The following is a 26,509-nucleotide window of genomic DNA, read 5'->3' as shown; positions in this document are numbered from 1 at the left end:
ATATTTTTAATTATGTCTATTGTATTCAATTATTTATAATTAATTTAATGTGTTTTCTCTTGTTTTAGAACAACCAAATAGCATTTTTATATATATTTAAAAATACAAAAACTTTATAAAATATCTGTGCACAAAAATCTATCCATTATAAGAAACAGATGTGTTCTATATAGTTGATTGAACATTTTAATACCACTTCGTTGTAAGATCGTTTTGTGAAATAGGTAATTTCTTTTGAAGAGCTCTCAATACATTAGCAAGCATCTCAACTCCTGTACATTCATCTACTAAGCGAACGCAAACAGCTTTGACGAATACTAAACGCGATGCTAAACGGAAAAGACTGTCTTTTTAATGTCCCAACAGTACAAGGAGTCCGGGAAACTCGTTTGATGATTTACTTTACGACTGGCATTTATATGTACAACGCAAATTTTCCTGCAATATCATATGTATACATAACAAAACACTATTATGGTATTTATAACCATATTAATATTGATAAAATCATAATTATTTATTTCGAAGCATGGTTGGTCTGTAAAGTCGGGAACATGTTAGATATGATACATATATATTAATTGATAAGCTATATCTTTGACACTTATGTTTTCACTTGATTAAACCGAATTCGTTAAAATTGGGTGAACCGATTGTAAAACTTAATTTAACGTTAAAAAAAATGTATGTCAATTGTACGTAACAATTCTGATACAATATTGTTATTTTGAATTCAACACCTCTGTTTATAGAAAACATGTTTTTCAGAAGTCTCGTATTACAAAGTCAGTGCTGTGTACATTTATTACTATGATCACACACCTTTAATATGAAATTTAAGAACCATAGTTTGATTATTAGTAAAGCGTTTAGGTATGTGTAAAGTGATTGACAATGAAATATATGTGAAGTGATTTTATGTTACAGTTTTTTTATAAATTCTTCACTGAGCCATCACTAGGTATACATTATATGTTCTAGCCTAATAAGTATAACCTAATTTACTAACAAATATATTTAACATAAAAAAGAGTCCAATCATACTTACAGTCTGTATTAAGGAGAAGACTATTCTTGTGTTCTATTTTTTATTATATTACAGATAATAGCAAAATCATTTGCACTAGATAATACAGCTAATATCACACTATCATTAGGCGATATAAGGGTGTGCATTGGTGCATTAGGATGGTCACAGGAGGCAGTGACGTGGCATGTGACGCTTCATCAGACCACCTGAACATTAGCTTTTAGCTTGAATTGATTTAGGCATCTAACCTTATTTACTATTACGTTGGTCATTACATACGTGTAATATACATATACGGTTAATTTAATAGATTTACCGAGGGGATACATAGTTACTGTGCTATTAGTTATAGAAATTCATTATTTATATTTTTGAAGTGATAACTTCTTGAGGGACGGCAAACCGCTTCGTTACGTAACGCGTTACGGCGCCTGTCGGTCTAACTCCTCCTCTCTCACTCTATCCCGCAGTGCTGCCCGTATTTCGGACAGACGCTGTCCCCTCTCTCTGCTCAAAGATTCACCCAACGTTTACTGTGACCCGTTTATGAAAGTGATTATAAAAAAATATGATGAATGAAGCAGAAGATGATCCTCGAAATATCACAAAATTAAATAGTTTAACTTATCACTTCTGTCTCACTTCCTGAGAGCCAAAATTTTAATATGATTCGTTGTAAAATATGCTTTAAATTCGAGACATCATTTAATTATAACAAGGTATATACTAGAACGGAAATTAAAAAAAAAATACTATGCGTTAAATTGCAATTCTGGTTGTAAATTATTAAAAATTTTGAGACGAGAGAGGTTTGAAAATATCACTAGGAGGAGATAAGGCCGCTCGTTGCTCTCCTTATAATAAATTAGTGACGGATTCGCTACTGGGTGACGCACTACATACAAAACGAAATGATTGTGCTCTGAATAAAAAAAAAAACCTAAAAATAGGTTTTATTCAAATTTGCGTAGTGTTTTATATGTTGTTAAATGTGCGAAAAAAGATTTACACGGGTGTAAAAAGCGTTGTGTAAATAAAAATAATAAGTAAAAAATGATATTGAAAAATTGGAAAAAAGAGAACTTACCAGTTCTATACCATTACATCACTAGCAATTTAAATTTAGAACCATTATTTTTTATCGACGTTCATGAATGCACAACAAATTGCATTGTGAGTTAATATAATTTGTACCGATTGTCGGAACGACACTTCCCTGTTGTCCTTCGTAAATAAATACCTAAATCAACGACAATTTTCAAATACATTAAAAAATACCTTCGTACTCAATACAATATTTAATATCAATGCGATTCCCAATCAGTGGATATTAGGAATTTTTCCTCGATTGCGAGCAGTTGATTAATTCTCGCTAGTAATTATTTCCCGGGCTCGCCCGCGGGGATTTGTTTAATCCTGATTGGCTGAGTATTGCAATTCGCTGGCGTGTGGCTCGCACGTGCCGGAGCCGATAGACTTGATCAGCTCATGTTAATATAGTTTAAACATCGGATTCAATTTAAAGATATGGATTAAGAATCAATAGGATTTTATTATTGGCTGATAAGTATCAAATCTTATATTTAAATTAGGAGCAGTGAGATCGCTCTGTGAAGCCTCTGAAGTGCCCAGAAAACTTCTGAGATTCTGGAAGAAGCTTGACTGGCTTATTTAACCATGATTTAGTGATCCAAAACCCACAGATAGAAAGTTCATAGATAGGGCACTGCCCTCAGAGTCCATGTTACTCAATAGAAGGATTATTATACATATATTAAGATTATTTATAATAATGAGTGACAATAGCGCATAATCAGCGATTTCAATTCCGACCTGGGATGAGAAAACATATGAATGTATCGTGTTAATGTTCCTACGAAAGCTTATCCAAAATGTAAAAATTAAAAAAGAAATGTCAAGCGTGTATTTAATAAACACATTAAGTGCTCTTTTCGCGGATCCGAGTGGAGTGGGGCCATAGTAGCGGTACCGTACACTCGGATCCGTGTGCGAGTCACGTTACTTTTTCAAAGCATTGCCATCCCTTGCTCTTGGATCCAACTACACGGATCCGAAAAAAAATTTTTTTTATAAACATAATAATAAACAAATACAAATTTTCAAACCTTCATATTTACTTAATCAAAATTCGCCATAAAACGTTTTGGTTTCCGGCTATTACTTTGTATTCATTATTTGAACATTCAATGTGTTAAGCAAGTTGAAATTCTTTAACCAATGAAAGCTAAATTAAAAATTCGCCAAGCAGAATGGTATTAAAGTTGGCGAGCCCTGAGCCTGGAGGTCGTCGATAAGGTGACAATGGGACTTACCGGCCGCTGTCTGCCCATTGCTCGTCTATAACCTAATTACTGCTGTATTTCTTAATCGAATTTTCAATGTATATATTTTTTAATTGCTTTATTTTTTGTATCCATAATTTATTGGAATGATTCTGTAAAATATGTTTACACGAATATACTCGTAATGTTATTTATCGAGGACAAATCTTTGTTTTTAATTTTTTTTTAATATTTAATAATAAGTTTAAATTCATGTGAAACATCGTGTAATGGTTGTTTAAATAAACGTTGTGTTAAAGAAAAACTTGGCAAATAAAAGGAGTGGCGGAAAGTTTATTGCCAGTTCTTATCTTCCGTTCTACGCCCTTGATTTGAGAACTGACAGTAAATGTAAAATTAGAAGCATTTCATATATTCTATTCCTTTTTGACTTTCATAAGTGTAAATTGTGTTGCCTATATGAATACGTGATTTAGAATTGAATTGAATTATATCCTAACTTCAATTTTTTTACAGGCTAGTAGAATAAGCTTATGTACCTATCTACCAAATAATTAAAGTTACGGGGAATCGAATCTAGGAGCAGGTTTAGGAGGCTTTGAAATAATATAAATAGGAACATTGCATGAAATTAAAAAAAAAATGTGTAAGTTTTTTCTTAATTATTATTACTATCATTAAGAGTATGTATTGTAAAATTATGAATAAACAGATTTTTGGCCCGGCCCACCCCAGTTAACCTAAAAATTAGGCTTTTAAAAGAATACTAGAAATGTCAATCTTAATATATATATTTCTTGTGTGCGTGTGTATGTGACTGAACTCCTCCTAAACGACTGGACCGATTAAGACGAAATTTTTTGTGTGTGTTCAAGGGGATCTGGGAATGGTTTAGATTCACAATTTTGTCCGCTGGACAATGTTTTTTTAATTAATTTTCAATTTATTAGTTGTTGTTGATTTTGGAATGTTTTACATTGGATCCGACAGACGGCGCTACCATCGCAGTGTCAAATTTTAAATAATATTCGAATTTTAATTTTAGTCTGTCCCGAAATTTAAAAAAAGTTTTGTTATCATTGTGTTATATCGTGTGTGACCATGTGCTGGATCGTTAGATATTGTCATAACATTTGAATAATAATTTTCATCAAAATGGCTTATTAAAAATTGAAATTTTGAAATTAAAGACGTGTAGACAGGACAACGTCTGTCGGATCCGCTAGTATATCTATAATTTTAACTATAACCGGCATTTATATGTCATATTAATTTATATTTTAGAATAAAACCCTCGGTCCGCTAGCTTCAAAGACATCCCCTGCTCGATCGCCTGAGACAAAACCTATTTATTTTTCCTCTGCTTCGCTTTGTTCTGTACCTGCGATAAATTAATTAAGCTTCAATTCAATATAGGATTAAAGAATGCCTTTTACTTATAGAACATAAATATTATGACGCGGTTATTATAGATTGCCTTGAACATCTACTTTAATCATTTGTAAGGTTGAAAAGTTTTCTTTTAAAGTCCTTGTAATAGGAACATCAAACCTTGTTTTGTAATCAAATTATTATATCTGTAATACATAATTTCGTAAAACTACATATTACATAACATTTACTGCATATTAGCTATAGCTTATTAACAGCGTCCGTACCCTGTACCAACAGCGATAGTGATACAAATAGAAGTTTCCAGAATTTCTCTTTCTTCTTCTTTGGATACTATCAGTATCGCTATTGGAAGTTACGGAGTAAAGGCCCTAATCATGTTATAGGTTGGTTTGTAGTACTTAAAAGTGATTTTTTCTTCTAACACTTATTTACTAGGGCAGTAATCTAACGGGAGCACTTGATTCTGTAACAAGAGAATGCTACGTTACTTACCCAGTCAGGGGTGACATCGAGACTAAACGCTAATTACGCCCGTTGCAAAAACATATTGGATTGTTACCATTGGAGTCATCCAAGGTTTGGACTAGAATATAATTATCTCCTCGGTATAAGAGACGACATCTCCAACATCTTGACATAAAAGTTCCTATATTTCATAAGTCCAGGTCCATTGGGCAATCCTTAATTATTTGTTTTTAGCTTTCCCATACTTTTTACGTTCATTTGTTTTTTTGAATTCCTGTTTTGTATCAGTTAATAAATTGTCTAAACTGTTAAGGATTCCAAGACTCAAAATTATGAAATAATACTTACACCATTTAAAGTATGAAATGAAGCAATGAGCACAGGCTTTAGTTATGAATTCTGCTGACTAGTAATCAATGTGATCAATTGAATGAAGAGCGAGCGAATGTTTCAAGTATCATCTATCTCACTGCCACCAGTAATTAGTTATGGCTGCCCACTAATAATACTATTCAATTGAAAAAAAATAATTTAGAGTTAGAATTGATAGTCAAGTGGTTGATAAAATGTTTTCTCATTAACGTCTAAGATTATTTCGCCATAAGCCCCCACCGCATTACTAATCACAGCTTCAAACAACGCCCCCACGCGGCCACCGACGAAAACTACCCCACCCTTTTGAAAACACATATCAAAGGAAAGATTTAAAATTAGAAGGGCTATTTTATTGTAATTATAAAACAACACTTAATACAACAGTATAGCTAGATATCACACAGCTGTGTGTAAATGCTTTGTAGATTAGATGCAATAAATAACATTTTTTTTTTATAGAACAGGGGCAAACGGGCAGGAGGCTCACCTGATGTTAAGTGATGCCGCCGCCCATGGACACTCTCGATGCTAGAGGGCTAGCGTGTGCGTTGCCGGCCTTTATGTACACATAGAAATAGATGTTTATTTATGCTAAAGATTTTCCTGTCTGGATTAAAAACCTTTACGCTTTAGCACTTAACAAAACAAAACTTAAAAGGCTTTCCAATCGCAACAAAGTGAGCAGACTTCGATCGACTTCTTAATGCTCAATTTTCCCTTCCCAAAGGCTAACTGAATTACACGAACTATTTGCAATCGAAACTACATACAATAAACACGACCGGGCGATTGGAAACATTTTCTTTCGTTTGTTTCCATTCGTATCGTAGAAAATGGACGTACGCTATTTAAAAAAAACTCCTTTATTCCCTGGATGACCTAAGTGGCCGGACGGACGCACAAAACCCCTCTTCTTACCTGTATTTTTCCACTTATTTACATCGTTTTTTACATTTGTTGGTATGCTCTTTGTCCGTTCGGGAAGATCTTGTTTTTTAACGAGTACTTAGGGTCTAATTAAAAGGAAAGCTCGGACAGTCGAGATCTTTTGATGCCCTGTTATTACTCGTATATGAATTTAATTTGTCTGGATGGGGTTTGGAGTGGCTGTTTTTATATATTTTGAGTTACGTTATTGAACCTGAGAGGATATTCGTTTTGTGAGATCTTTTAAATGCTTTTGGATGATTACTCTTCAACTGATATGCTTAAAGTTTAACATCGCTGTTTGGATTACTTAGGAATGAGTTTTTTCTTCGGCCAAATATTTATTTTTGAAAGTTATTATATTCAAAGTCAAAATAACTTTATTCATATAGTTAAACAAGTACACTTATGAAGGTCAGAATAGAAGTTAAATTAATCCTAAATTTACATTTTTTACCAGTTCGCAAGTCAGGACGTAAAGCGGGCGAGAAGACCTGGCAAGAAAATTTCCGCCACTCTTTTTGATCGCTATTATTGTTTACCAGACTACTATCGTGACGTACTTGGTAATACTACCTAGATCAGCGTCTCGCAGAACTAATAATATTTATGGGCCTACCTATCCATTATATGCAAGATTTTATGTTTGTGAAACATATAAGTGAAAATGATTCATTATTCACACCAATTGGCAATCATTGAAATATATAAAAAATACTGGCATATAGAAAATTTTATATCTACAACAAAAAAACGCGATCTAACTTCGTCCTTACAGCCTGATCAATACAAAGTCAAACTTAAATATAGTAATAAATTTCTAAAAGTTCTTTTATACTTTTTAAGACGACCGATAAAAGGTCAATGCGTGTGCTCACATCTTCACAGTGTATTAGTTCGTCACAGTTATGTATATAATGCGAGCTTGTGTTGATTACATTACTTGGTGATTTCTGTGTAAGATGGTATTAGTATGTATTGATATTCTGAGAACCCTGGGACGGTAGATTAATACTGTTCGATATTTATTGTATAACAGGAAACGGAAGGAATAAACAAGCTTAATCAAAGTTTTATGAATTTTTATTTTCTGCCAGATATTAATAATTGCTAAGTAGAAGAACAAAAAAATTAAAGATCCTTATCAATCGGCAATAAGAGTCACAAATTTGTAATAAAACATCCTGATTTTGCGTCTTATCTGCACGTCATTATCGAATGATCATTTTTGACGTGTAATAAATCGGCTGTCCGCTCGGTAATGAGGAAAACATCGGTTTAACACTAACTTATGAGCATCGACAGTAAATGTCAGAAGGGAAATGACATGATGACTTCTGCCCATTCCCAGTTTTATCTTCCATATGACAGATGGCGCTATAAAATTTATATATTTGAAATTACAACGAACAGTAATGAGAATGCGTATATTTGAGATGTCAGATTTATTGCCTGACTTTCAAACGTATTAAATCATTTTTTGTATTGAACTTGAGAAAACTATTAGCTATTATTCGCGAATCGTTTTATGCCATATAAGATTTCATGAACTTCTATTAGGGTATAAAGACTCTGTTTTATTATAAATAGATGATATACATTTATTTTATATACATAGATTAATCTTAATAACGAATAAATTCGCTTCACTAATTGTTTTAAGTTTCTGTTTGAACCATAAAAAAGCGTTTAATTAAAAAGATATAGGTATGCATACATAATAAATATATTGGCTTGTGGTCCTTTTTTTATTTTAGTGTAGTTACTATTTAAAGGATTTTTTTTATTAAATAATAAATAATTTTGTAAAAGTATTATTTTCTAGAATCAGCAATCAATGTAACGATAATCAAAAAATTAAAAGAACTTATTTTGAATACAGAGTACATGGTAATACTAAATGGTATTAACTTTTTTAAATGTAAACTTTTTTTTAATCATAGACAATTAAACTGTTTGCTTTAATGAATTTTACTTCTTTTTGTGTACAGGTAAATTTATATTTTACTAGCTGAACTGGCAAACGTCGTTTTGCGATATATATAATTTATGGTTATTGTGCCTCACTCGACATAGATAGGTATAGTGTGTCGCGGAATTATCTGTAGATATTTATAAGATCTACAATTACTTAGAACTTTTTATGGTTCTATCTTTAATAGTTTAGGCAGGGTACGCAAAATAAGTAACTTTTTTGGTTGATTTTTTACACCTTGTGTCCGAAAAACCCTAATATCTTAACGGAACCCTATTTTTGTTCAAAATTAAATATAGCCTATATTACTCGTGGATAATGTAGCTTTCGAATGGTGAATGAATTTTGAAAACCGGTCCAGTAGTTTATGAGCCTATTCATTACAATCAAACAAACAAGGTTTTCCTCTTTATAATATTAGTGTAGATATGCCTCTGTCATTGTTGATCGGTCTAGTCTAATTTAATTAACCTTAGTCTTACTAATATTTACTGTTTTACAAATAATTTATCAAATAATGTCTTCTAGAGACGAAAGAAAAAACTATTACAGATTTCCATAGAACATAAATTTACACATTAATATTACAAATAATATTTAATTAAAACGTTAACACCTTTTGTGAAAGAATGCTAAAAGATGAATGGTTCTATATTTATGGGCACCATTAATTTTTGTGTAGCAGTTTTATAGCCAAATTCCAAATAACTATGCGGGCGATCTTGAAAGGTTTGCATAAAAAAACTGTATAACTTTATTCAATATTATACGGTTGTAGCCATAGTTATACTGCTATAGCTATCTTCATTGACCACGCTTGCTGTAAAGCCTAAAACTTCTAGTACATTCCTTTTTCCGGACGATGCCCACCTGGGCCCATATTCTGTAAATTCCTAGATGTTGTAATTTCCTTAGCGCTAATGTCGCATTAGGATCGCAGTGTCATGTGTGGGGACGGGTTCGCTGTTGGTATCGCTATTGGAAGTTACAAAGGGTCAGATGGAGTAATGTGGCCAGACCAGATTGCTCCCATATTCCTGGCGTAACTAAATACATACAACTATAATCGTAAAATTTGACATATAAATACATTTTTCATCGTCGGACCTCGAGGCAGAATACAAAATTCCACCCGATAGACTAGATATCACCACGACGTCCGCCGCGCCGTTCCGAACCAATTCGACATAGGGTCCACCAGAAAAATGTACGTACCAATTCTTAAAAGGCCGGCAAAGACTCGCGAGCCCAATGCATTGAGAGTGTCCATGGGTGGCGGCATCACTGAACATCAGATGCCTCCTTCCCGTCTGCCGCCTGTTCTATTAAAAAAATAAACAACGTAATCACACAAAGACAACATTCAATTAAAAAGACTATTGTCTTTGCTTTTTAAAACATTTAAATAAAACCTTTAAAAAACGCTAATAATTGAATAGAAAAACATTAAACACATACAGAGTCACAACGCAAGTACCATTGTACAATTCACAGTAAGGTCATTGAACCCAGTGCAATTAACGTTAATATATTGGTTCTAAAATGCTATTACGAAATAATATGTAATTGAAATTGAACTCTGCAACGGGACATGAGGTATTTTCATTTTACATACATTTTAAGCCTGTATGTATGTGTTAACGATTACATTAATCGTCCTCAAAATAAGCTTTTTAGGTAGCGGGAAATAGCAAATCTATTTATTTATTATTTTAAGCATAATTAACTCAATATTTCTATGCCGGATCAACTTTCTGTAAAATCCTGAATTTGGTTTTGCTTGAAATCGAACCCAGGACCCATGTTACTAAGCCAGAGGAATGTTATTAAATATGAAATATTTTAGGCATTATATTTTTGTTTTCGATTAATACTGAACATCAAATTGGTGACGGATTACGATATCATAACTCACTCGTATATTAGTTTATATGTAATAGCTGAAATAAATTTACACTGTATAGTAAATTAAATAGCCACTTGGATTAAGTGTTCGGTGTGTTAATTTACTTAACGAAATACATTGGTTTATCGGACCTTTTTCATAGTCCGTTGAGTGAGATGACTATAGTTATATTATTAGTTAGTTCCTACAGTTAGTACATTTCTTGTATTTTTTTAAATGCAATTTCATATGTTTGTTTTTTTGTGTTTCTTCTGTAATCAATGTCAATTTAGGGTTACCTGTTAAGGCAGGAGTTTTTTAATAAATAAATAAAATAAATAAAAATAAATACGGATTAGGGTGGCAGTGTTGCCAACCAACAAAACCACCATAACCAAAATCTATTTACAACTTAGAACAAGTATTACATTGTTTCTAACATGTTTGCCTAAATTGTACTTATTTTTTCTTACGTCAGTGTGCCGAGCGTTAGCAAGCTTCTATAAATAAATTGATATGTTAAGAGCTAAGTGTTACTTTTCACAAATAAAAGTCATTATAGGCATAACATTTAATGATCAAATATAAAATTGAAATTAAAAACAAACTATTAAACCTTTTAAATCGAGACGATCTAACAAGGATGCTTCCCTTAACCGGATCGGGAGCACACCTGGGTACTCCAAGCTTACCCCAAAAAGGTCTTATACGACCGATTTGACAACCTCTTAATGTCGTAAGTAAAAATATGTCAGGCGAAAAGAGTTTTTACTGCTGACTCCATATAGCTGCCATTCAACTGTCAATGTAATAATCTGTGCAAGATTGGATATAAGTCAGTTTGGAAGTGAGGAGATCCGAGATGGTAGATTTTAAAAATGGAACGTTTGATTTGCATTTGAATGAATGCCCCTGCCGACCCAGGTGCGCGTCGGTACAGTCAAACAGAAAAAGTTTTTTATTTGTTTCGACGCAGGTTAGCAAAAATTAATATGGATGACCATTTTGTAATCGGCATCATCCGATTAGCATGCGAATTGTTTAAATTCAACATTCCCATGGAGAATGTTGTGATTTCTATTCAATGTTTTAATAAATAAATTGTATTTTTATTTTCGATATGACTGTATCTACGTTATAGATTGGGAGGTCTATGAGATTTTACACAATAGTTAAAAGCTGAATAGCACGTGTTAACTACTTATTTTCTTATGACTCCCTTCATTTTTATATAACGAATATTGACTACTGTATTTTATTTATGAACTATCATTCCTCCCGACTTCACCCGTTTTTACAATTCGTTCCAGAAGTGTCAATCAAATCTTTCTTATATAATATAGGTTCCGCAGCACCTGAATTTCGGAAATAAACGTATGATTATCTTCAAGAATTTTATTTTTACTTAATTTAAATAAAATCACTGTAGAAACCATTCTTAGGCAATACAATACAATTACGCAGTTTTGACAATGTGACCATGGGCAGTGGTTATCATGTTCAAAGTGACCCGTTCGTCTGCCTCTTGCTCCATACAAGTATATTTATTGGTGGATACCGTACCATAATCTATTAGTGGAATTTATTACGTCGAAGGTTGCCAATCTTAGTTATACTACAGTTATAATTACATGTTATAGTAAGCAATAAAATGTAATGAATACATAGCTATTAAGAATTACAATAAGTTCAACTTTTTCGAGATTTTTCGAAAAAAGGTATATATCCCAATAAACATTCCGAGCCAGCGATATACAATGTGTGGAATTAAGACTAGATTCAAAAGTTATTTTATATACCAACAGCTTAACTGATGTTATGTGATACCGCCCACAGGTTCTCATTGCCAGAGGGCTCGCAAGTACGGTACCGGCCTTTTGAGCATTGGTACGCTTTGCTGGAAGAACCTAAAGTAACTAATGGATTGTTAGTAATAGAGCGCAAAGTTTCTCCCCTCAGAATAAGAAAGGCAGTCTGTGGATCCACCAACTGAATGCTGACTGCTGAACGTCTGTGTTGTATACATAGACACTACAATTCTACATTTCCTTCACCATTAGTTTATGTATGTCATATAGTCTGTATTTCCAAAGTAAAATAATAATCAGTCGTTCGAAACAGGAAATACTTGTGTTTACCGCGATGTTAATAAACAAATCTAAATAAATAAACGTAGTCTGGGAACGTAATAAGAGAATCGGGAGTATAATTTTATCTTTCAAGTGGGGCGTGTTTGAGGCGACTCGATCTTGTTCTGCCCTCATTGTTTGAGTTTTTATTATCACGAACAAAGAGCGTACACGGTAGCGCAAGTTATCGGTGCCTCTGATCAACCTTATATTTTTTTGTAAATCGAGATGCGTTTGCGCTGCGATATGCGATACGTTTCGACGTTATTAAACCGACTTCAAAACCGACGGTTTACAATTTGTCGTATTTTTTGTTGTATATAGGTAACAAACGCAAAACGCCCAGAAGGGTAAAGATCGCAGCATATAAACTCCCATTTTAGTATACGCTGAGGATCTTTGACGGAGGAGTATGCTCTTTTAAACAATTGATGGCATCTCACAGTTCGCTAGTTCTGTTTGTTAGTGCTGTTAAAAATTCGAATTGCAGCGATTTTTTTCCTATAGGTTCGTGATGGATCCTTTTAAAGTACATATTAAGAGAGATATGATATCATTTATATCTATTACAACTATTTGTTAGTTAACTAATTTTACTTTCTTAATTCTTTAATAGAAATATATATTTAATAATTTTGTTTGTGCATCGAACCATTAATTCCATGGGTCAGTCGCAGAGGAAATTATTTGAATCCTTTCTCTGCAGTTTCTGAAAAATATCACAGTAGGTACATTATGAACGCCTTGCAAAACTACATAAATATATATTCAATGAAATATTTGTTTTATCTCGAAAAGTACCCAAAATTTCACTTAACTCTACATACAATGGTCAAAGAGGAAGGAGAGAAAGAGTTTTATTGTACATTACATGTGAATTGTAAGCACCTTCTTTCAGTCAAAGCGTCTAAATGAAAACAAAGTTCAAAGCGCTTTTCGCATTTTTATATTAGAAGCTGGTTCCGCTTCTATGCTGTAAGCTTTGGTGATAATTTCGAATTATATTGTGGCTTAATAATAAATTGCACATACTATACAGCTACTGAAAACCGCAATAATTTCCGTGCAGCTCAGCTTAAACATAAATGTTTGTTTAAATTATAGATACGTTGTTTAAGCATTAACAAGATCTACTCTAAAATTCATTCACTTATCTCATATGAAATGTTTTAGTTTGAACCTTTTTTCCTTTACTTATATATTTTTTAAAACATTGGAACATTACGGTTTAGCCTGACTTCAGACTAATAATTAACTTATTTAAATCCAACCTAATTTATTAATAAGCATACAAAAGAAAGTGACTTACATTCGCTATTTATGGGAAGACAATCAGGTCTTGTTTTCTATAAAACAAATAACGCAGCTTTGAATTCAAATTCAGTTCAGAGATTGCCAAAACCCCACAAACTTTACCATGTAGTAGTATAGATATAACCTATATGTGGTAACAGCAAGGAAAGCTTTGGCACAAAATTATTTCAACCATGATGAATGAAATGCATAACCTTTCATTGTCAACAAATTAAATTCTGTTTTTTTTTTTCTTTTTTTGTTTCACACTAAAAATGTTTGGAACCATCTTGTTATATAAAAAGGGAATTATTTGTGAAGATTTGTAATTGGCCCACAATGTTATATATATACATCTATTTCTGTATTGTGGTGTGAATCTTCTGAATAAATAAATAAATGTGTGTATAAAAAATGTTGAATATAGTGTGATGTTGAAACTTGTTACTGTGGTCTCTATTGACCTCGTTAGCAAGAACAAAAGCGCGTAAAACAACCGCGACTCGCTTGCCTTTTCTCAAAAATAACTCATCTCTTGACGAGGTGTCATTAAAGTCGTCTGCGTTACGGTAATGGCGCACTTAGAGTTGTTTTTTTACCTCATTAACAAAACGTTACGATTAATTTTTGCTGTTATAATAACTTGTTGTTAACGGTGTTGTATAGATAGGTGGTTTTTACGTTGCCTTATTTAAATATTTTCCAAAACAGTAGGTACCTACTTGTATACAAATAGCCGCGCAATTGTCCGCGAATATAGTTTCGCCTTAATACTTATTTTTATTTAGACCATAATTTTTTTATTATAAATATTGTTATACCAAAAATGTTATAATATAAAGCTACTGCCGGTTTTTTGTATAAATAATGTTATTACTAATGTATTATAAGGTTACGGACCTTCAAATAACATAACATTTACTAATTTACTAATTTAAGCACCAGTAATCTAGAAATACTACGTTTAAGAAAATAAGTTAAATGTATCGTAGGGTCGATCTCCGACTGTGCAATGAACTTTCTATGTGTCTACCGTACAGTGAAGAAAAACATATTCATGAAATCGGCCAAACATTATCAGTCAGAGAAAGTACAAGTACTTGCCAATTAGAAAAGCAAAATAAGTTATAAATACAGAACATAAGTTATAATCAGACACAAACCGAAAATGTTATAGCCCTACTAATGAAACGTAAATAATATATAAATTACTGTAATAATTCTCTCAAAACTCATTACAGCGCAATTAGACAAAACGATATTCTGTTAAGAACCAATATGCTAAGCATACAGTATGTATAAAATTATTTGTGTACACAAAAGATAATTATTTTGTAATAGCATTATAAAATGTTAAAACATAATACAATCTTCCCAACAGTATTGTAGAAAGCCAAGAAAAATATGTGCGGACAATAATTTTTGATTTTTCCCAGCCTCTAGAGCGACCTCCGTACTTTTAATTACTGCGGCTGGCTCGAGAAAATATTTAGCCACGCGTCCGCACCAACCACCCTTAATTACTAATGAGCTTTCTCCTATTATACTCCGTATAAGTATTAGAGAATTGAAAACGGAATTTGGTTTTTGTCTTATTGTAGTGTCTATACATAATCTAGTACCGCGCACTCCCAAAAATAGCTACCACTTAGTGTTTACTATCACAAAACGTAATCAAAAATTCGAAAGCCCTAAAAATACCAAAGGATTGTACCTAGGTAGAATGAAAATGGTTTAATAAAAATAGAAACAATCTCTGTAGAAATGAAATCCCATGTACAAGAGCACTATACACAAGCATCATAAATCCAACACGTACACAGTACACACACATAGTCGTTTTCATTTCAAGGAGTACTGCCATCTTCGCCGGAGCGACGGAAAAATAAGAGGAAACTGGGAGCAAATTAGAGAGGCTTGCTTCCGTAATAAGAGTGGACTCTGGACCCCTATTAACCGAGGCCCATATTGTTGTATTATTTTTTCATCTGCTCATATTCTCTGCTTTTGCCTTGCGTTTTTTAATGTCGTTCCGCAGATGAGGTTTGTTTAAGAATATTATGATTGCATAATTTTAATCACGGCAGTCTTGTTCATTTACTATAACGACTTTTTAATTTAACTACGAGTTAAGTTGACAATTTAGCCGTATTGTTTGAGTATTGTGAAATTAGTTTTTAATTAATCGTGATCATAGCTAGCAGATTGCAATCCCACGTTAATTTCATAGCAATTAATAAATTCGAAAATTAATTGGTGCAAAAAGAGGCGGGGTGTCGCTTTGGAATCGCAACGGAATCGCGACGGGATCGCAGTAAATCAAGTTCGCACAATGCCGGCAGGTGGCGGCGGCGGCGCACGATAATGCTAGCGTTTAATTACGCGGAATAATTAGTGAACGGAATATTTTCCGGGCCCTAACTATCTCCGCCTTCTTCCGGCGATAACTAGGCGGTAATTGCGGATTAACCTCGCATTCAGAATTTAATAGGTGCTCGAATTGAAGCTTCATACTCCCACTCGTACCCCAATAATGCTATTTGTTTAGTGATGTCGAATTAATCGCTTCCCGAGAATATTATACGTAAATATTCGAAGCGTAATGGATATCGGTCGCGAAAATGTATCGTGTTTGCGTTCGTACGAGTGCAAGTCAATACATATCGGAAAAATTTAATATGCGAAAGTGGTGTGTGGATTTGCAATATTTTTAACTGAGCCGCTCGGCACCCAGTAGCGATTGTTTTAGATCGCATCCTGCGGGAGGCGCGCCGCAATATTGCACACGTCACGGCACGTGCTGCCGATGTAATTTGCGCTTTATGGCACGTGAATAATTCGCGATAATCCCTCGACCTCCCCCCGCCCTCCCCGTAGCCACGACGACGTTTGAACTCTGTACAGTGGAAAAATAATAATATAAGCGCATTTGATGCTCACCTGCGACAATTCGTCCGAAGTGTAGTGATTGCCGACCCGGCCCCGGGGGGTGGCTAGTTGAGCGTGAACTTTTGATATTGGCGCGAAATATTAATTTCTCAGCGCCAATAAACAGCCGAGCGTACGTAATGCTGGCAAATTAAGCTGAGTGCCTTTAATATTATTTCGTAGGAAATTTTAATTTATGGAACGATATTGCCGCGTAGCGATGTCCATGGAATTAATTTGGAGCTAATTAATTTTGTTGTGAATTATTAACGCTAGTCTCATTTGTTCACGGTAGAGTTTTCTAATTCTATAAATTTTTGGCTAACGCACACGTAGACGTGTTAGGAAAAGTATTCTTTTTTTAAATTTAACTCGTACTTATGAGGTTTGATTATGAAGTCTGTAGGCATTCGATTTTTAAAATGAAGCTATAATCTAGATTCTTTGTGGCCAGAAAAAAGATATATGGTTCTTTAATTCATTGTTCTTAATTTAAACTAAGGAAAAATAGGATTACAAAATACTAAAATAAAATTAAGAACTTAACAACTCATTCTTAAGATGTTAACTCGGCCAATCACAAAAGTTTATGATTCATTATTAATTGCTAACAACAGTGTAATAACGTCCTAAAAAAATGCATTGCGCAATTCAAACGAATGTATTTATCTCCAAGTAGGGGTAAGAACGACCAGGTATACTAAAATATTTTAGAGCGTACAAAAACCGAATAATATGCAACCTGCTGGCAGCCGATTTGAATAATAAACAAAACGCCCGGTGAATTTCAATTCTGAAAAAGTTTTTGAACGGAGCCGTTGTGGGGCAATTACCAATATTACTTAGTAGTAGCTTTGAACACGCCAGATGGCGCTAGGGTGATGATTTAAAAATCACTGCACATTGTTCAGAGCAACTAATTGTAGGGAAACTGGGGTCGAATGGACCCGAAGTAAATCATTTACTAATAGATTCGGAACCTATGTGTTTGAAAGTAATCGTATTGTGCAATGTTCAATGGATTAATTTGATTTTATTTTTTTTCAGATTGGATTTGTTAATTGACACCGATTTTGATTGTGAGTATGAGCTTGTGTTATAGATTCCGTTCGATTAGAACTTTGTTTAATGATTTCTTATGGATTCATTTATTTTAATGGTATTGCATGTAGATGTGGAATCTCATTGCATCTTCTACCGCATTCACCATGGAGAGTGTTCGAAGGAGTTTTTCGAACTAATATCTGCAGTTGATTTTCATCATCAGACGGCAAGGCGATTAAAAATACTATCCGTTTTGCTAATGAGCGTTTTTTAAACCAATTTTCCGCGCACCAACCAACTGCCCACTGAAGTATTTCCGAACCAATTCGACTTAGGGTCCTTCAAGAAAACAGTGTGCCAATTCTAAAAAAGCCGACAGTGCGCTTGCGACCCTTCTGGCAGTGTGAGTGTCCATGGGCGGCTATCACTTAGCATCAGGTGAGCCTGCCCGTCCGCCCGCTGTCACATAAAAAAGGAGTATTGTTAAATGTTACATTGCGTAATTAAAGTGAATAGGTTATAAATAAAATTTACCAACTTAACTAATGAGGTTAATGTATAATATGTGTTAATAAGAGCTAGAGGTACCTTTGTATTTTATATTTTTGAATTGTTTTTCTTTGTGTGTTTTGCCTCCGCAATTGTTAAATACCAATTGAACAACATTTAATAATTATTTTATTAAGATTCACAGATAAAAACTATATTATGTACTAAACATGTTCACATCAAAATAAGTATTTCATTATAAGGTATATAAAGTATTTTTTTCGATACCGTAAAGGCTATATAATAACTTTATAGTTATCGTTAACTCATTACATCAACAAGAGCAGTTAAAATTGACCGTGACGGTTGAATGGTTTGAATTGAATCAGTGAATAAATCTCCTATTTCCTGTGAATCAAATTAATTTCCTTTTTATGCCGATGTTCATACGATATACATTTCGGCTGCGACCTTTAATTCGTCGATTGCTTTTAATAACGCTAAGTGCATGATATATCTAGGAACTATTGTGTACTTAATAAATAGTTTTTAAGATCTTCTATATTTCATATATAAAAATATGTTCTTATAAAAACCTGTGGTTAGTGTTGCCCAAAATCGGTCTTGGTCTTGCAGTCTTGGTCTTGTTCTTGCATTTTTGCAAGACCAATACCAATACCAAGACCGCCTTATCGTAGCAAGACCAATACCAAGACCGAAGCCTGCAAGACTTGAGCAAGACAATACTTAAGCCTGCAATACTCTTGCGTCTTGCAGTTAAGACAAACTGAGATTTGGGCGTTATCAAATTTCTTTAACAGATTTTCAACTATATCCAAAGAGATTTAAGGTTCAATGTTGATTGGGAAAATGTGACGTTCTGCGAATAAACTATTGGTCGGTCGGTGATATACATATTTGATAATTTACCGACAAAGACGCCGCGGTTTGCAACAAGTGTATCACAGCATTTGACACTGTTTGAGCGCCGCATTCGCCGACAAAGAGTACGGACAGAGGCACACAAAATTGTTACCTATTTTGATAGGGTTGATACAGGAGGATAAAATTAAATGACCGTGAAGATGTCTAGCAGTAGGTAGGTATAAATTGAATGCTCTAAGTTTCTTGTACAAATACATTCTCACACTGGCTGTCGGGCGACATGATAATTAATAACTAAGTTATTAATTATCATGTCTATTGCATCTATTGAATTGCGAATATTTTGATTTCGAAATAATCATTGTTAATATCGGTAAATGATAGACAGTGAGTGATATACCTAGGTACTAAAGTGTGAGCAGCAACATTGAAAATTGTATATGCCATGTCAGTGCTTTCGTTTTATTAACTTAAGTTTATTTTAAAAAAGCTTTCAAGTAAGATTTAGAGTTTACTATTCAATTACACACAATAAATTATTGAAAAACAAAAAATTATGAAAAATATATTAAGACCTTATTCGAGTACTTAGGGAATTAGTAGAAAAAATATTCTATCGTGGATACCTAGTTATTAAAAAAGTGATAAACGTTGTGTTTACTTAATTTTATTTTTCTGTGCTAATGCCAACATTGACAATCCTACCAAAATAGGTAAAAATTTAGTCCTAGACTTTGTGTTGTCGCGTCGCTTTCATGTCAAAGGTCGCCGCCACTGCCTATGGTTCCAAAGAATATAATAGGTTTTTGGGTGCTCAAAACGGACGTAGATTATGTTTTCCTCGCAAGGAAGATTGTAGTCGTAACGATATTATAAAAAATTTATAATAATATACCTAGTTTATATTATTATTAATACCTATTATACCTTTTTGAAGGACATTGCACTGCAAATTTGGAAGTGGGTGATTTAAACATTAACTTGAAACGTGGAAACCTCCAAATATGAGCGACGTCATATTGCTTTACGCATTTGGTTTTAAAATCACACATTTCCAAAAATCGAGATTTGCAGTGTCGGTTTATCAACTTCTATCATATCTACTCTAGTAGCTAGTAACCGCCATAAAAACAGCAGGCAACATATAGTTCCAATAAAAAGGGAACATAATAAACAATATTATTTGCATAATTATCTACACTTTATTTTTGCGTAGGCACAAAACCTATATGATTTTGATTCTGATACTTCTGTTTTTTAATCTTTCAAAGATTTATTCTATCTATCAAAGAATGCCGCATTTTTCTTTGTCGGTCTTCGGCTTGTGTGCTTATAAATATGAGTTTTTATTTCAATTTCAGTCATTTCCAATTGAGTTTCGCTTCGAGTCTATCTTATTTATTATTCTCGCCCATTTACTAGCTAGATACTCTAAATTCTTATTGCTTTCGGAGTGAATGTTTACAATTTGACATGAGTGACGAATAAATAGCAATAGGCTAATAGGTATTTACAAGTCTTGCGAGACTTGCGAGACTCTTGCTGCAAGATCAAGACCAAGACCAAGACTGAGAGCGCAATACCAATACCAAGAACAAGACCAGGTATATTGACGCAAGAGCAATACCAAGACTGGTCTAAGTCTCGTCTTGGTCTTGCTTTGGGCAACACTACCTGTGGTACGCTTCTTTTCAATTTTAATCGCAATCAAGGGTGTCATCCAATTTGTAGGCAGAGGTTCCAGTAGTAACAGTAGTACAAAGGATAGGAGATGTGTGAGTTGTATAAATCAGGTGAAAACTTTAACAGTAGCTTATAAGATAGACCTTTGACTCATAATAAATAAATTAAATCTGCAGGTGGGTTCTGGTAGGTAGCAGCTAGTTTTACTAGCTAGTTTACACTATGTTATACACACAGTCTTATTTTTTTTATAAACTAGGGGATATCAAAGAAACATTTAAGAAGGTTTCTTTACTAATGTGTGTTAAGGTCAAATGTTAGAATCCTGGCAAGCACCAATGGATTTGCTATGAGTGTTATAAATACATGTTTAAAATCGATTTATCTTAAATCCTGTTTAATATAGAAGGCTGTTCTTCTTGCCCCATATTCAATCAGGCGAGTCATATTAAAAATCTAGATTTTTTGACGTCGATCAATTCGAGAACCCCACTGACCAGTGAGATATGAAAATGGCATATTTGTTATCGTTCCACTCGATAGAACAATGCTGACTATCTTAGAAATGTTCTCGACTTCCACGCCATCGCCCGAATGCTTTTTTAGCCAAAAAGCTTTATCACTTCCGTGGGGCAGCGGATGTGGAGAAACACACACATAGTGTTACTAGATAATCTTTGGATTTTATATTAAATTTGCAGGCTGAGTACACATGTGTATTTAGTGTTGTTCCACTTACTCTTTTGTAATTCTATGTAATCATTTGACGATATTGTTAGTTAAGTTGCGAGTGTTAATACGAAATTATTTTATAACAAGTATGTTTTATTATAAGCAGTTCTGTCTTGTTTATGTTTTTTCTTAACACTTTTTTCTTATTATAAACGAGTACGTTTGGTTATAAAAAAAATTACATTCGAACTTTAAAAGTTCGTAAAATCCATGAAGTTACAATTTCGATAAATTAAAAACTATAAATTTAAGCTAACATTAGCCTAACGTCACAAAAATGCTGACACATCTGGAAGATCTGAATCCATGTGCATTGCAGAATGCAGGCATTGGATCACTTTTATAGCCGGATGCAGTAAAATAAATGTCGCGGTCCATCGCCGGCTCCGCCTAATGATACCATATCCGAATCCACACTGGAATTATACTAATGTTGTCCACGAATTGTTTTATAACCAAGTGCGTAATCAGCCTTTCAAGTGACGCGTCAATGTATGCACACCCAGCTTTTCTCACGATGTTTTTTGATGAGTGATTGGGCTTATAAAAGAAGTACCGCAAAACCATGAATTTATCGTTGAGGATACACTAGTTAATAAAAGCGGACACGTATACTTACAATACTTTTGTTTAAGTAATCCTTGCAACTTATGAAAGCCACTATAATACTGCAATGAACTAAGTCAGCATAGTATTTCCTTATGAAGTTGGTTGTAGCGGCTATCGGCAATAGGTATATCGTAGATTTCCTGCCACGCTGGCGAGTAATGTGCTTCCGGAACGCCCTTCGCCCGCCCAGCGTTACGCGGACTTCACGAATAATAAAATATTAGGAGAGTAAACATTATTTATTTGAGTTTTATATGAATATTTTCCTGTTCTCCTAGTATGTATGATCAACGAAATTATCAATAAATAGTCGAATAAAATCATCTACTCCAACTTTTATCGTAATAGATGTTTGTGGTTTTAACTACGTAATATGAATATTTATTTAGGAAGTAGGAGTAGAAGTATTTTGTACTACACATTTAACATTGGTAACAGTTCGAACTAAATACAGTTAACAATATTCACAGAAATTCCCAAGTTCTCACCTACGTGGGCCTGTTTATTTTACATTTAAATCACACTGAAAAATAAATCGGAATATTTTTTTGAATCGATGGAAAGCAATGACTTTGTATTATCCGGAAAAATCGTAAAGTAGCTTTAACGGCGATAATGGTCGTATATCTCGGAGCAATGTGCATCTTAGCACGGTCATTTTTCACTGGTCACATTACGGCTCCGCCGGAAGTGGCGACCCTAAATAAATATATTCTATGGGTAATTGACGGTGAACTAGAGGGTCATTTGTTACTTGATGAACTATATTATTTTGATGGAAAATAATATTGATTCTGAGTGTTCTTGCAATGTTTGCTTTGATTAGGTAACATTTAAAAAAACACTCGTTTGTGTGTTACTTAGTAAAAGTGTTTTTCATAAAAATTATTATTGAAATCATTAAATAGTTTCAAAAAAACTGAGGCCAAGACCTAAAAAGGTTGTAGCGCCACTGATTTATTTATTTTAATTTAAATAGTTTCTTTACCTAATTTTTTAAAATAAATAAAGTCGCGGAAAGCGAGAGACGTCAGCAGCATTTGAAATAGCTGAATAATAATTTATACGGTTAGAATAACTTTATTTCTCATAGGAATTAAAAAGTATAAAAAATTTATATAAGTCAATAAAGGTTTATTTTAATTCAAAAACATTCGAAATTAAAAAGCAAATAAAGTGGAGTCAGTATCAGTCCGTGCCTCGAGCGTGACTCGTCACGCAATCAGTAATTTCCGCTGACGATTAATCATTTCACCTGCGGACAATGACTTCCAAACATCATTTTTTAAATACCATAAAATATTTTTTCTGTTAGTGTACGATACAGTTTTCTCGGTCTTAAGCAAGTGGTCTGTTTAATCTGTTCTTTTAAAGATTTAAAATTAATAATTTAAATATGACTTTTGTTATTTCATAATATGGGTGGGTTACCTATGTATCAACATGGACAGATAATTGCTACAGTGAAATTATTACTATTATACCTATGCAATATAAAAATTCAAATGTATAGATATGATCGAACGACATTCTTAATGTTTCCCTAATCAATCGTAAAATATACCTACTGGACGCATCATTCAAATGCGTGTTCCCCCGTACCGAGCGCGTGCAAGACCGTATAAATTGTATTAATAAGCGATAAAAGTAAGCACAATTAGCGGTGAGCTAGCGAGAAGTGAGTGGTATCGGTGTGGGTGGTAGAGGCACGCGTCCCTCAAGAACACTCCGCCGGCCACCGGCTGCGGTAACTAATTGCCTTATTGATTCCCGTTGCGAAGCTACGATACTTACTACGATAATTATTTAGTACAAGCTAAAGCCTGTGACTTTGCCTGTTACATTTGTTTTGATGTTTCTTTAATTTTTGGTACTGTTAAATTGTAACACAAAACTTTATATTTCAACGTTAGGATGATATTTAAATTAGTTATGATTTTTTTCTAATTATGCAAAACCAACAGTTTTAATCTTCAATAACGGTGCCTTTTGCCATGCAGGGGCCACCAGCAGATCTGAATTTATAGATTTTGTGTCAGTTTGTGTAAGATCGTCATCTACTCTTATTATTTTGTTTTAGTAAATTTACATACAACTATAATACATTATTATACTCCTTTAAAAGCATCTATTAGTGAAAACCATAGAGGTTGGTAAAATTTAGTTTACCATGTTCTTAGGTACAGATTAGCTTATGTGGCCGTGGGCACTTTATCATATATAAGGATAAAGAATTCGTATATAAATCTGTAAAACTTACGTAAACCAATAACATCTGGCGATTGGTTTTAAACTATAAACTCACAATAAATATGACGCACTATCGTTTATACACCAACTCATCAATTACATGAATAAATCTCTAAATATACATGCACTCGATTCAAGAACAAAACGAGATATCTAGCATGATTGATAGAGCGACGAAATGATACCACAAAAAACCCACTTCCTAATGACAGCCTTTTAAAATGAGGCGATCGTCACCTCGTAATGGCGTCGATATGTTACCCGCATCAATCCTCTATTCTGTGAATGTCTGCGCAGCGGGATCTAATTAATTATGGTAATTAAACAGCCTCATTTAGTGTTGCGGACGTGCTGAGTTTTGTACGCGATTTTGGCTTGTCTCGCCGATTGGTTAGGTACTGAATTTAACATGTTTTAATATTGGAAATTCTCTAAGCACAACATTTTAAATATAAATTATAGTTTAATATAAAAAACCTTTTCATTCTAAAGGTCATACCATCCTGCCTGAAGACGTCCAGGCCTTGCAGACTAAATTTAAGAATCAATTCAGTAAAGTATACCAATAAAACTTAGATGGTTTTACTTATATGCAAATTTATATTTAAGTTCAGTGTAATAATATGTTTTTAAATGTATATATTAGATAGACATTTTCATGAATTGTTGTAAAAAAGTGTTATTATTATTATCAAAATAAAAAATTGCTAAAACCATGTGTAACAGTGTTTCATAAATCTTTTTGATTACGTTGTATCAAAATTTGTTTATGTAAAATTATGATTGCCTTTTTAACAAATAAACAAGCATTTTCCCTATATGCCATTAAACATATGCGTTTGATTACAAAGGGTTTGTAAAGGTTTGTAAAGTTATTATTCCGTCAACACTTAATAAATGAAGATGAAATTATATAGAACGTGCAATGCAACGTCAATAGTCATCTTTGTGCGCATTCGTAACAGAAAAAGTCGGTACGCACGTCTGCGATTCTACAATTCTCTTGCGACACAATGCAAGAGAGGTTACGATCGAATCGTTATTTATTTATATATTTAACGCTGTATAAAAGCTGAATATCAAAAATTTACAAAATTAAGTAAAATTGTATTTACAAATGGCATATTAACTGAATAAACAAAAGCAAATCAAGACAAAACTTTTAAGACGAGACTAGGTAACCCTTATTGCTCCGAGTATAAAAGTAAGTTCGTTTTTTGTTTTTTTCATTTCCAAGATTCTTAGTTTCAAAATCAGAATCAAAATTCGTTTATTCAGTTTAGGTGCGTCTTAGGACATGCTTATGAATGTCAAAAACGTTTACAAAATTTGCGAAAGAGCAAGACTACACCATCTGTTCGCAAAACTACCTGGAGGCTTTTTTCTGAGCAGAACGGGCAAGAAACTCAGCAAGTTTTACCCTCCCTCTACATTACAATTATTCAAAGGAAAATGTCATAAACCACAACGTCATTAAAGTTACATAAGTAAAAAAAAATCTTTTTTGCGATCTGTCTTGAACGGTTTGATACCCGAAGCGGATTCCAATAAAATCACCTTACCCTACGTCAATGATGCGTTTTCTACGCAACGAATACTCATGCTTATATGTCCGTATTGATTCAGTAGATTACCACACTACTAAAATGTTAGTAGGCTAAATAAAACTGAAAGAGTTCCTTACCATACAAAAATTCGCTTCAGCACTTGCCTTAAGACTAACACATTCTTGACGAAGAATGATGCTTTCGGTTGCTCGCGAGTAGGTAGTGCTTTGTTCGAGTGATTAAGTACCCCCAGGACGGCGTTCCTAAGCCCTTCAGCTAATGAGTTGAAAGTCAGTATTAATCATGATGACGAACTTGAGTCCGGAGCTCGGATTGTGGGTGGTTTTTGACGGCGACGACGTAAAAAAGTGTCATCAATGATTGTATCGGACGCATTTTGAGTCTTACTTAGTGCGCCTCCTACTTTTGGTGGTGCTATGCCAATTACTGCTACTTTATGCCACGTAAAATATGTTTATACTTATTAAACATATCTTCTATGTGATTGCCTTTATTTTCCGCTTCATTGAGCTTTTAATATTCGACATGCGTGAAGGAATAAGTC

The 26,509-nt window shown here is 33.6% G+C and overlaps 1 long non-coding RNA gene across 1 annotated transcript in view; it reads left to right on the top strand.

Moving 5' to 3' along the window:
* LOC123689504 overlaps nt 1-26,509 on the top strand; it is a 257,049-nt gene that overhangs the window by 96,891 nt on the left and 133,649 nt on the right. The window contains exon 2 of the long non-coding RNA XR_006750464.1: nt 17,753-17,784. This is a non-coding gene — a long non-coding RNA (uncharacterized LOC123689504). The remainder of the gene's footprint in view (nt 1-17,752; nt 17,785-26,509) is intronic.

This window comes from Pieris rapae, chromosome 10, assembly GCF_905147795.1.
Source record: "Pieris rapae chromosome 10, ilPieRapa1.1, whole genome shotgun sequence".
NCBI classification, from domain to species: domain Eukaryota; kingdom Metazoa; phylum Arthropoda; class Insecta; order Lepidoptera; family Pieridae; genus Pieris; species Pieris rapae.
The sequence above is the reverse complement of the archived record's forward strand: the minus strand, read 5'-3'. Positions and strand labels throughout refer to the sequence as shown.